Source organism: Schistocerca cancellata, chromosome 9, assembly GCF_023864275.1.
Source record: "Schistocerca cancellata isolate TAMUIC-IGC-003103 chromosome 9, iqSchCanc2.1, whole genome shotgun sequence".
In the NCBI taxonomy this organism is placed as follows: Eukaryota; Metazoa; Arthropoda; class Insecta; order Orthoptera; family Acrididae; genus Schistocerca; species Schistocerca cancellata.
Window position 1 is genome coordinate 197,265,645 of NC_064634.1, and position 13,870 is coordinate 197,279,514.

General features: G+C 37.0%; 1 protein-coding gene across 1 annotated transcript in view; it reads left to right on the plus strand.

The window, feature by feature from the left end:
* The window catches only part of LOC126101061 (phosphatidylserine decarboxylase proenzyme, mitochondrial), a 132,772-nt gene that overhangs the window by 41,912 nt on the left and 76,990 nt on the right, over positions 1-13,870 (plus strand). The gene's annotated exons all lie outside the window — the stretch shown is intronic.

Consider the following 13,870-nt stretch of genomic DNA (forward strand, 5'->3'; position numbering starts at 1 on the left):
CATAGTTTTCATCATGTCTAAAATCCAGGCAAATCTGCAATATACACCCTCTAATGGACTTTATTAATAGAGGAGAATTCAGCAGTTCAAAGCTAAGTATTCCACTCAAAAACTACATCACTCTCTTGCTACAGTGAATCTCTCATAATGAGAAGTATTTTAATCAGAACAGCAGTCGGAGTAACATTAGAGCTTCCAGACTAGTTAAGGTATTTGGATCACTTTCACTTTCAATAAGATTTCTATTTAATTCCAACACTTTGACCCTGTTTTGTGTATCTGAGATTTGGTTGCTACAGTTTTGAAATCATGTGTAGTTATATCTTGTAATCGTTTTATAGTATCATTGACATTATTTAAATTTTCCTCTACCTCCTTGCTAAACGAATAACTGTGTTTCTTCATTTCCGTTTCGAACATCATAGGTACGTTTTCTAAGGTTGCCTCAGTTTGAGAAACTCTATCTATTGTAGTTGCAAGTGGTGTTACATCATTAGACATATCTTCTAGCCTACCCAGCTGTTTCAACTTATGTGTGTGAGTTTTACTGTCCGTTTTGTGTGTTGTCATATCATTTGATATTGTTGTTATATTGTGAGACAGTTTGTCTAATTGATTGAACCATTACAGTTTATCTAAAATCTTACTTAACATTTTTTATTCATGCTCCTAGGATAGGCATATGCTAAAGTGTGAAGATTACACTAGTTATATTGAATGAATGTTTTATCCCTATGAAAAAGTATGTAGTACTACTGATAAAATTAATCACAATGTGAAACATAACTGTAGACAGTCCAGATTACAGCGCTCACCTAATTCATTGTATATTGTGCTGCAGCGTGAAGCAGATGCCTGTGTGTGCCTGTGTGTGTGTGTGTGTGTGTGTGTGTGTGTGTGTGTGTGTGTGTGTGTGTGTGTGTGTGTATGAAATTGTTCACTGACTCTTCCATTTAGGTGGCTTAATATATCTCATATTATATGCTAAGCCAATACTCACACACGATAACCATTATTAATGTTGTAGCATTCCTCTCTTCAGCAAACCTTCTTTCCTTTGTTAATTTCACTGTTATCTAGATATTTTGTTGTCACATCATCTTCCTCACCTGTTATAACTGCACATTTCAGCCACAACCTTATCTCAGTGCCTTTTTCTTTCATTCCTTGGTCGCCACGTGGAATGTTACTGCTAGTATTCGTTGCTGGAGAGTACTTAACCAGGCTACCAATTCCAGAGTGTGATCTGTCACTTATATGTTCTTAATTCCCTTCACCTTTAAATCTTTTCTTTCTGCACTTGTCACTCCTTGAACTTGTGGTCCTGCTATACAGTGACACTGATAGCTATATCTAACTTCTTCACCATATGGAGGAAAGTTCTGTGTTTGCTACCAACTGGCTACAAAGTCATGTAACTACTTCTTTTTAAAATCTTTCTGTAATTAACAGTCACCATAGCACTTTCAGCATATCAGTTAAAAATTCACATTTAAGGTCTTAATGACTATACTCATTGACAGTCAGTTTGTTAGCGTGTCAGACAGACAGTTTGTTAGCGTGCCAGACGGACAGTTTGTTAGCGTGCCAGACGGACAGTTTGTTAGCGTGCCAGACGGACAGTTTGTTAGCGTGCCAGACGGACAGTTTGTTAGCGTGCCAGACGGACAGTTTGTTAGCGTGCCAGACGGACAGTTTGTTAGCGTGCCAGACGGACAGTTTGTTAGCGTGCCAGACGGACAGTTTGTTAGCGTGCCAGACGGACAGTTTGTTAGCGTACCAGACGAACAGTTCATTAGTATCCCAGAGTCAAGAAATAAGTAGTAATTCCATACAATCTTCTTTGTTTTTTGTTTTTGGAACAACAACATTTGTCTTCCCGATCTCTCTTCTTTGGTGTCCATGGCACTGCAAGTCGCGACCTCAATGTGCATGTTGTTCCTTCTCCACTAGTAAAACATTTGCCCTCTGTCATGCCTTGTCACTGTACTGTGCTTATTTTGTGTTTTGTATCTGCACATAAATAGAAGATTCCCGCACCATATGCAGTCCTTCCTCTAGCGCTACTACCATAAATTAAGGTTTCTACACAACCTTCTTTCACCAGCACAGTAGAAAGGACGTGGGACATGCTGCCACCTTGTATTGCAATGTATACCATCACACTCTCCCACCACAGCTGCCTAGGCCCTGGGAGTTAATGGGCAGAGTTTGCTTCCAGCCCCCCCCCCCCCCCCCCCTCTCCCGCCACCACATCCCTTGACAATTCATTCAGGATGTTGTGAACAACCCTTACTTGACAATTTTTCAAATTGTGTTTAACATTGGCTCTACTACTGTTGTATGCTATTGGACTACCGACATTGTGGATTGGTGAATTTTCCACTGCAATTAATTATGTAGGCAGGAAGGATAAAATACAGGAAATAAAGAGCAATCTACAACGTTTGCAGTAACAAGACTGCAGCTATAATAATTGAAGGACATGGTTTTTTTTACACATGAAATTATATGGAATGTCACATTGTACCTTTCATGCTCATAAACAGGCAAATACAACGAATAACTGAAAATAATAATTATTTAAAAAACCAGCTAAAACTATTAAAAACTGGAATAGTACAAATGTCATTAGATACTATTTTCTCTTATGACATGAAATTATTTGTACATTATAGGATTGTGATACATGAGCAAAAGATAAAAGACCAATTTTTCCCCCCTTCTGTTGTAACAAATTTTCAAAAATATTGAACCACTGTCTACTACTGGTAACCTGTTCACTACTGTTCACTAATTATGCTATTTGGTGATAAATTAAGATGCCCCTTGTTATATTTCTAGTTCCTCAAGAATGACCAGAATTTTTCCTTTAGGCTCTAAATAAATTATGCTACAAGTCATCTACAAGTACGTACAAGTTAGATTCTAACAATTTCTCTATGAATATCATGTGTCTCCATGTTATGTTTATTCACAACTGACAACAGTTTTAAAGGTTTGCATTCACCATATTTGCAGTGATCATGTGGAGGTTGGCAGGACCTGAAACTGTGATGAAAAAACAGAAAGGTTCCAGTAAAATCAAGTGACCATTATTACATGACCTTATAGCTGTTTTAAATTCTTTTAATAATTACAATGATGTTTGTCAGTAACATTGCAGTTCTGTGAAGAGATGGCAAAGGACTTTAGAAGAGCATTTGATCGGAATATATAGTGTTTTGAAAAGAGGGTAGAAGATGAGCACTAACAAAAGTAAAACAAGGTTATGGAATATAGTTGAATTAAATCAGATGATGCCAAGAGAATTAAATTAGGAAATGAGACATTTAAAGTAGTAGGTGAGTTTTGCTATTTGGGCATCAAGATAACTGATGATGATGGCAGAAGTGGAGAGAATGTAAAATTCAGATAGGCAGTGATAAGAACAGAATTTCGAAAAGTATTTTTCTAGATTTATATGGATGGCAAAGAGTTTAAACAATTAGAGAAAAACAGCTTTTTAAATGTAGCACTACGGAAGAATGTTGATGATTAAATGCGTAGACTTAAAAACTAACGAAGATAATGAATCGAATTGGGAAGAAAAGAAATTTATGGTAGAGCTTGACTAAAAGAAGGGATCAATTGATTGGACACATTTTGAGGCATCTAGGAATTGTCAGTCTGCTAATGGAAATAAGTGTGGGAGGGTAAAAATTGTAGAGTCCAAAGCTTGAATACAATAAGAAAGTTCATATGACTGTGGTTGTGGTGATTATGCAGAGGTGAAGAGGCTTGCAAAAGCTGGACTAATGTGGAGAACTACATCAAACCACTCTTCAAACTGATGATGATGATGATGATGACAACAGCACCAATAGCCACCACCCTGCTGATCACTAAAGATTTTTAAGTAACAGTTTTATGGGTGTCATTTATTGAACAGCCTTCACACTTTTGACTGTGATGTCATGAAATAGAACAGGAATCCACATTTTATGATTTATGTCCTGGTAAAAATGAGGGGAGAATCTGACAGTGTGGCTCCACTGATCCGAGAGGATGTGATGACTACTACTGATCCTTGTAGAAACACTGGACTCGCTTTTGGGAGGACGACGGTTCAATCCTGTCTCCAGCCATCCTGATTTAGGTTTTCCATGATTTCCCTAAATCGTTTCAGGCAAATGCCGGGATGGTTCCTTTCAAAGGGCACGGCCAATTTCCTTCCCCATCCTTCCCTAACCCGAGCTAGCGCTCCGTCTCTAATGACCTCGTTGTCGACGGGACGTTAAACAACACTAACCTAACCTAACCTTGTAGAAATTTTCTCAGCACGGGCAGCAAAACTTGATATTGTTCCTGTCAATGGTATTGTTGCGCATAGTTGCTCAAATGTTACCTTTTTATGCAAGAGAAGATAAGTGACATCTAATGTTATTGCCTTATAAACACAGTCAAATGCCACTTGACAGTCTTTTTTGTGTTCAGAAATTTTCTTTTAGATGATCAAGCCCTTACCATAGGCCTAGAATAGTGGTTTTCAAACTTTTTGAAAACCTTTATCGGAACATAAACCATATGCAGCTCCTTTCACACTGAACATTTGAAGTGTAGGGTAAATAAAAGTTTTAAAAAATGTTAATCAACTGTTAATGTTACTACATGTTATTTTTGCAACAAAATCCACGGAAAGGGTAAGCTTGCTTCTTCATCACCAGTTCTTCAAGTCTTAGCAAAGTTTGGAAATTGCGACTCTCATCTCTTTCTCCACATTCACTTGGGGTCTACATTTCGTGTTGACGACTGTCTGCTGAAGAACAAAAAGGTGTAAAAGGGCTTGTTGCATACTTGCAAATACTTCTGCCTCACCAAGCTCTAAAACTCAAGAAGTGATAAGAGGAAACAAACTTCGATTTCAAGTTGGAGCCTGAAGAAATATCAGTCAATTGCTCTTGTCCTCCAATAGTAAGAGTTGATGGATGGTTAAGTAATGAAAGGATCTTTGATCCAGTCTTGTACATCATCTTCTTCTGGAAAGTACTTCAAAAAGTAATCAGTGAGTTCATTTAAATGGTCCACAAACATGCTTCAATTTTTCACTCAGCGGAAAGATGTTGTCTTCTGAAACTGAGTTAAGAGCAGGGAAAATGTAATATATTTTATCATCCAACTTCTTCTTCCATAGTAGTAGCTTCTTTATGAAGGGTGAAGAATTTTGTCTGACAGCTGCAGGCTGTTGGACTCATTGCTTTGAAGGGATAATGAATTGAGTATTTCAAAGATGTTACAAAGCTATGCCAGTGAAAACAGCCACTGTCTATGAACTTTTTGGAATTCAAGTGTTTCTCTTGAGCAAGGTAAGAATAAAATTCATTCCTGAGTTCATACACCCTTTTCAAGGTACTCGCACATGGAAGCGATTCACTGTAATAAATTAGGGAAATGTGCTCCGCCCTGTATCAGTGCACATTTGTTGAACTTTTGACTTTGGTGGCTGACTTTTAATGAAATTTACCACTTTGGTCACTGGTAAAACAACTTCATGAAGGGCAGTGCTCATGCTTTTCGATACCAGTGCATATTGGTGAATAAAACAGATTGTCCAAATAGCATGAGCAGCCTTCTATGGATAACAGCCATACATACAATTTTCACAGTTAATGTGGCTTTCTTCTATAAAAGAGTGTACTATTTCAAAGAGGTCTGTCATTTTTGTTATAAGAGTTATTTTTCTGCAGAAAGAAAGATTGTTATGAAATGTATTCTTATGGATAAATCACACATAAGAAATTAGATGTGCATCATTGTGGTTGCCTGTAGCTTCATCCAACTGAAGAGTGAAGTTGCCATTACTTTTAAGTTTTCCAACCAGTTAATCATTCATGTTGTCATCCACATCAAGCATTCAACGAATAAGTGTTGTGTGGCAGCTGACTCACCTATCATAATAGATACCATGTCCAGAGCAGCTGTTTTTTTTAAAAAAAAGTTGATGTGCTTTCAATAGCTAGGAAATGAAACAAATGATGCTCTGTGACTGTTCCTCATTTCTATCAGCAGTACGCGTAAAATTGAAGTTCACCTGACTGTCAACTGTCATCGTACTTCTTATGTTTTCATCTTTAGAATTGCACGATACATTTGAAGTATGACATATTGTACTTATATTTAAAAAATTAGCAGAGAAACACCAGTCACAGAGGAGGAATAACAATTAAAAATCATTGTTCGACAAAACTAACCTTCAAATTGATTGTTACTGAATAAAGACAAACGAGGCACAGAGTAGGATTTGATTTCCATCTACCATGCTCTTATAGTAACAACACTTGTCAGCTCACTAGATATCACTATTATAATAGTGCACACATTGTTTCTTTACTCACAAACCAAATTATTATTTTTATGAAACCACCGCAAAGTCATCTCTGAGGCCACATTGCCCCTGGGAGCTGCAATGTGCAGATTAAAAACCCCGTGGTCTAGAAGATCATAAATGACAGTTTGCAGTAGACTGAATCACATTTCATTTTTGAACCCTGTCATATTGGATGCTTGAATTCTCCTGGCTTTCTTCAAACAGACCTCTTTTGTTGAGAAAGGTTTAGAATGGTCCCGGTTTTGTGTGTCAGATTATAGTATAGTTATTAGGGATCTTTCCAGTAATGAAACCTTTTTCATATTATTATTTCACTAAAATGTTGTACAAAAATGACACTGGAAAAAGTGATGATGCATGATTCCCACTAATTTTTCTCATTTGGTGCCATTCCACTACTGTAAACCTGAATCTCTGGTACTTTTAAGCTGAGTCAGAAAAATATTGTCTGCTCTCATTTCATTTCGGTAAAATCATATGGTAGTTTATTTGTCATAAACAGATATGTGAGTGATGTATTGAGAAGCGATGTGGTAGCATCTACCTGATATGTAAATTGTCAGATCAACAGTAAAAGTAAACAAGTAGTTTCAAATGAAATGATGTAGGAGGAGGAGAAGATTAGTGTTTAACATCCCATCAACAATGAGGTCATTAGAGACGGAGCACAAGCTTTGTCTTGAGGCAAGGATAGGGAAGAAAATCAGCCATGCCCTTTCAAAGGAACCATCCCAGCATTTGCCTGAAGTGATCTAGGAAAGTCATGGAAAATTTAAATCAGGATGTCCGGACGGAGGTTTGAACCGTCATCCTCCTGAAATGAGATATCACAAAGTTTATTTGTATGAGCTTCCAGTTGGGAGCCCCTCTGTCTCTTTTGACTAACAAAATTAGTGTTAAAGTTGTGTTTGAAATAATAATATGTCAGTTAAATGTGCAACATAGTAGAAATTTTGGCTTGAACATATCTAACAGGTGATTACACATCAATCCGTTTATCACCCTTTGGCCAACTTGACTGTCAAATCTTCAGATCCTTTCCATATTTCTTAGCAATTGATGAGGATTGCAAAACACAGCATCAGTTGGAAATATGCCTCACATGAAGCCCTATGGGAAATGCCAGTGATACTGTGGACAGCAGCATCCTGCAGCCAGAAAGAGGTGCTAAAAGGTGCAATTCACAGTAGATCCACATTTTCCCACCAGCTGCGCACTAGCTGAAGACTTCATGGACTGAAAGTTTTCGGTGGCTTGACACTCAAGATGTATCATAAGGATAAAACCATCAAGAGTAAATTTGCTAAAATAGGATAGTTATGTAATTGAATATGACAAATATTTACAACTGAAATGGAATAAAGTTTATTTTATTAAATAAAATTGAATTCACTTTTGAATTGTGGCCTCATAATAAAATAAATAAATTAAAAAAAGTTTCAGCATGAACATTGCAGTGAAGTGAAGTGAAGTGAAGTGAAGTGAAGTGAACACAGCAAACTCCCATACCAAGCACTCATCACATGTGGGTGCTCCATTACAGATTTCAAAAGAGCAGTAACTTCATGAAAATTTGTAATTTAAGTTCATTACATGATCCTTTTGTGATTGAAAATTAAAAATCAAACTGTACAATAATATCTATTTAGTTTGTCATTAGTGCTATCAGTTTCTGTGCTATTAATTTGAACAGGCTTTAGTTCAGTACAGTACATTGTGACACACTGCAAAACGTAATGTCTCAACTCACTTGAGTGTCTAACGCCAATTGAAAGTTAAGGTTCTCTCTGTCTGTGAACATCTATCATCTGTGAATGATGAATTAACACTAGAAAGGTGCAGTCTCTACATTCCTAAAACAATGGAACAGGGTCATTTTGATCCTGCATAAAATATTTTCATATCTGACTTAAACAAGTGCTTTATTTTATTGTTTGTGAATCTGTACTTTTGTCTGAGTTATAACAATTATTTAACACAGTAATTAACACATTAGTTACTTAAAAATATCTTATTGATTTATCATTGCTCTTGCTGACAAGTTTCGTATACTGTGGACTTTCATTTGTCAATTATTTATAGATCCTTTTCTGCCCCATGACCCACATACATTGCTGAGGTGAGACATTTTGTATATGTGTTTTGTATTATACTATATATTGTACACAGGACTTAATCGCACTTTTTACTCAGTTGGCAACTGCTAGATTCATTTAGCTCATGTGATTTGTGTTTTATGCCTGCATTTACCGTACGTGCCTTTCTGACACTTTACATAGCCGGCAATGGTCTTGTAATCTTTGCAAAGTCTAATTTGGCTCTGCTTCTATTTTGTTGGTGATTTTTGTCCCATATCTTCTTCTTTTGTATGTTCTTCTTCCTCCTCTTTTGTTACCTTGAGTTCATTCATCAGCTGAAGTGCAAACACCTTCCTTTCATGTTTTTGTTCGGTACTGTTCTGTAGGTGACTCATGCATGTATTGCCATTGTTTGAGATATTGCAGAAGGTATGCATTGGCTGCCTCCTATGTACAACTTTTTTAGAATATTTAATTGATCAACCATGACCACCTCACATTTCATTGCATTTTAGAATGTTATGGTTGCAGGTTTCTTCCTTCCTTATTGCTTCTTTAGCATGCAGTGTACTCAGAAGAGTGAAGAGTGACATTTTTATTCTTCTTTTTTTGATATGAAATCGTGGTGCAATCTGTTGCCAGTTTGGTGCAGGATGGTGGCGGACTGTATTTCAGCATCTGGCTTTTATACCTCATCAGGGATTTCATTAAAGATCTTGTTGATTGTACCAACTAATAAAATTTACTTTTCTGTAAGCTTCTTAGCAAGTTGTAGAGACATGGGGTAGTTGTCTGTTGCCCCTTTTCTTTCTGAACTTAGAAATGGCTTCAAAAGACTCTTAGCATTGTACTGCTTCTTTCTATGCATGTTCTCTTGTCTGAGGTATGGAAAAGCATTACATCTATACTTCATTGAAACATTAGCAGAAATCCAGAATTTGAAGCCATATTTGTTTGGCATTAATTGAGTGAACCTGCATCTTGTTTCACTTGGTAATAGTTGCTTGTCTGTGGTTATATTGTCTGTAGGCTTGTAATAATGAATACTCTTTTCTATGAACCTTCCGCAAATTTGGGTACAAGACTGAATTTTTTGGTTGGCGAGTGCTCAGCTGTTGCTCATTTTTCATCAAAATGGAAGAATCTGAGAAGCTCCTGAAATATGTTCCTTGGCATAATGTCCTCAATGAAAGCAGATCCCAAAGAATTTGAACACAGATTGTCTGCAGACATGTCTTTTGTACAAATGACACCCTGAGCATATATCACAGCTATTTATTCTTTTTTCCAATTACTCAAGTGCTGTGGTCCAATCATTGTTATTAAAGTAATTTTTTAGCATTTCATTCTGTGTATTTCTTAATGAGCTACAGCATTGTCTCGTCAAAAATGGGACACAAAGTACTGATGACAGAGTCCTCTACTCATTAGCAAGCGTAAGTAGTGGGATCTCGTCTCTCCTTTATAATGTACACAGCTCACCTCCTTCCAGAAGATGAAAAATTGAAAATCTCTCACTAGGTTCCATCTCTAGTGCCAATCTTTGTAGAAGAATTCAGATTGACCTGCTGTGATGGGTGAGGGGAGGGTCATCATAGATCAGCATCAGATCCTCCTCCACTAATCCCTTTTCATTCACAATGTCTTCATCTTCACTTGCCTCAGGTATAAAATCTTCATCTTCATCAATAAATTCAGTTCATGATTCAGCATCATGATTCCCCCAGAGACATAACATTTCCTCATCAGCAAGTCCATGCCGACAAGTCTGAAAATGTCTTTTGTGGACAAAGAATATTACGTGAATTATACAATATACTGTGGCAGATTGGGATGTGCATTGTCCAAGGTGCAACAATGAGCAGCAACAACTCTGGTGGATTGATGGTTATTGGTGCTTCATTGTTGAATTATTTACATATATTAAGAAGAGAAGCAGTGTCAAGTTGACCGCTTCTGCCATTTTAGGCATATCAGATAAAATGTTCAAGAAAATGTAAGTATTTTGGAAAGCCAATTACATGATTATCAAGAAGAGAAAAAATTTGTACGAGTAAAATGATTTCAAGAATTAATTTAAAAAATTGGATATGACACCGAAGAAAATGTATGATGGGGTCATTTTGACACCTTCTGCCATTCTTGTGTTAAGATAGAGTTCAACACAGAGCATAAAATTTTAAGTCTTTCACATTTGGCGTAGCTGATACGCCGCATATATTCACTATTCACTGCTGTCTATTGCAGAACTTGTCACTGACACCGCAATCATGAGTGAAGCAGAGAAGTTCCAACAGAATAGGCATTTCTTGCTTATATAATGTCATAAACATGACAGAACATGTGCATTTCACATAGCATCACTGACACCACAGAAAATGCATATATCACTTATATAGCATTGCTGATGTCACATTGCCTTTTTTCTTAAAACTATACATACATACAGTTCTCTTTCTTACAGTTCTTTTCTGATTACAAACTACATTACAAGTCTTCTCGTTCCTTGTCATCTATAAAATAAATATTGAAACCTTCTGCAACATTCATTTACGTAAAGAAAACATGTTTGTAAATAAATAGAAAAATGAAGTGGGCAATTATTCGAATTGTCTTTAGTCGATCTTTCACCAAGTGCCCTCATAATTTACAGCATATGCATCTTACTTGCAAGAACTTAATTGGTGGCCAGTTTAAATAAATTTAATATTTCTATTAAAAACACTGAATAATGTAAAAAAAATTATCAGCCAGGAAACAGGTGATGGATGCTCCTACACTGCGCTGACTTCATAGTATATGTTACTTTGGGGAATTGCATCATTTAGCTGCAAGATTGATTGTTGCTTGTAACATTAAACTGTTTAATGTATCAAACCAGGGAAGTCACAGGTTACATTATAAACAAGTATATTTTATTTGACGCTTTGTTTGAGTTTGTAGCACCTCGGGTTCTCATACAGTTAATTTAACTAGGGAAATATCATAAATTACAGTTTTTAATATTGTTGCAACTTATATAGTTTTTGGCATATATAAACATTCTAAGTGGTGTTAGGCTCGTCTCATCAACGTGCTCAATTTGATAGCTTTGCTGTTCATGTGGGACAACTGGATCTTGTGACATTAGATATCCAAGATTTTTACACATTTAAGTGAGCATTCTTGCCATGGCATCCCTCCTGTTTCATGTGTGTGGATTTGAGGCTTCTTGGCAGCAGGGAAATTCACCACGAGTTCCGTGTTTCTCATGCTTTGCCATATAGCTTGTAGCCTGGAGCTGCGCTTAAACTCCACTTCTTGGGCTGGACTATCACCACCCATTTGGACAAGCAAGCACATTTAAAAACAAGCACCCCTGTGTGCTTCCTTAGCATCTGTTATGTTACAAGACCCATTCAAGTTCTTACCTGGTTAATAAGCATTTTATGTAGCACCAAGTCATGTCTCACACATTACGGTAAGCTGTTTATGATTGTAGGACATAGGTCAGACCATTATGTATGAATATTTTGTGGCAACTTGAAGCATCAAGAAGGAAGTAATTACAGTATCAAGAAAGAAGTTATTACAAAATGACAAGGAAATCTTAGACTAAACATAACATCAACAATATAAAGAATAAAAGATCAGAGAATCATAAAAGAAGAACTGACTGAATATTGATATTGGAGTTTGCTGAAACAGCATTGCATTAATGTCGTATCTCAGATACACAAGACTGTGAATAATTCAGAATTTTATGTGCTATTCTTAACACTGTTGAGTAAATTATCGATTAACTGTTAACTGCATGTATTCTGTCCACCTTGTGTTCTTTGAAGTGATAAAAGTCATGCACAGGTGCCCAATCTCTCATACATATCTCTAGGTAGGGTTGCTGGCTGTGTGATCAGTGGATATTTTAATGTATTTTATGTAGTTACATTGCATACAGTCATCCCACAAGCTTGGGATAAACTGTGACCCATTGTCTGGCAACACCATCTCTGTAAATACCACTTTTCTAAAGTAATCTTTCTACAATTTGACAATCATATTTTTCTGGTCACACTCTGTATCTGGTACAGTTTTATAAATTTTGAAAATACATGTACAGCTACAAATACATATTTAATTTCATCTCTAAAGGTAGGAAGGTGTCTGAAAATATCCACAGTGTGCAACGATTGTGCTTCAAGAGGAGTAATACTCTGCATTTCCGCTTGACAAGATGCTGTACTGTGTGTTGTACCCTCTAGCATTTATCACATGCAGCCGACTGTCTTTGCACTCTTCTTGACAAATTATTAATAAATACTTGCTTATTGAGTATGTCTATAAACCTCTGTTCTCTGTAGTGAACATGACTTAGAAGAACATAATCTCTGATTGTCAGGGAAGCACCATTTCGAATGGTCTGATCGCTTATTTTGCCTCCTTAATTGAATCTCTCCATGCATTTTGTATAATCTGGGCGAGCTCTCATATCCTTTGATATAGGATTTCATCTTCATAAGTGTCAACATTGGATCCTCACTCTGTGCATATCTTTGCGTGCTGCAAGGATTTCCTTTACCTCGTCCACTTCATTTATGTACAATAGATGTAACTCTTCATCAACAGCTTCCTTCCCAGTAGTGTCTCCTCCTGAGACCAACAGTCCAGATAAAGCATCAGTGACAATATTCTCAATGCCCTTAATATTGTGGATTGTGTAGTCAACCTTTTGCAGAAACAGCGCTCATGCCAAAAGTCGAAGAGCTTTGTGGTCAGAGAGCACCAGTACCCTGTTTCTCTCAAGGTAAATTCAAAATTTTTGAAAACCAAGCACAGTTGCAAACAGCAGCTTCTCAGCTATACTGGAGCAACTCTTGTGTTGCAGTAACATGCAGTTAGCAAATGACAAACTTCCGTGTTCTGTTCTCTCACCCGCAGTCTTCTTACAGAGAAGTTCAGTTGTGAATATGTAGTCTGACCTGCACATGGTAAGACAGAATGTCTGAGACATATCAGGGTTCAACATTCACTGTTGCAGAATCTGTCATTTATTGCCCTGAAATCACATTCACATTTGTTGGTCTACTTCCATGCTACATTAAAATTCTTCAGTTCATGGAACAGACGGAAGTTACTCAGAACTAGGTTGGGGCTGTAGGGCAGGTGATGGTAATGTCCCATTGAAATTGCTCAAGGTACCATTGACTTGCGCCAGCACTATGACGAATGACCTTGTCACAGATGAAAACAATTCCAGAAGGAAACATTGCCTGATAAAGTTTTCTCCACGCACTTGGCTCATTCTTACATGATTCTGCTAGCAGAAAATGAATAAAGCTTCAATTGACAGTTGGCAGGAGAATCAAGTGAAACAGCTGTGTTTATGTCACTGCAGCTCAGTAAAGACTGAAAGAATGTGCCATGTGGGAGATGCACAGTTCTTAAC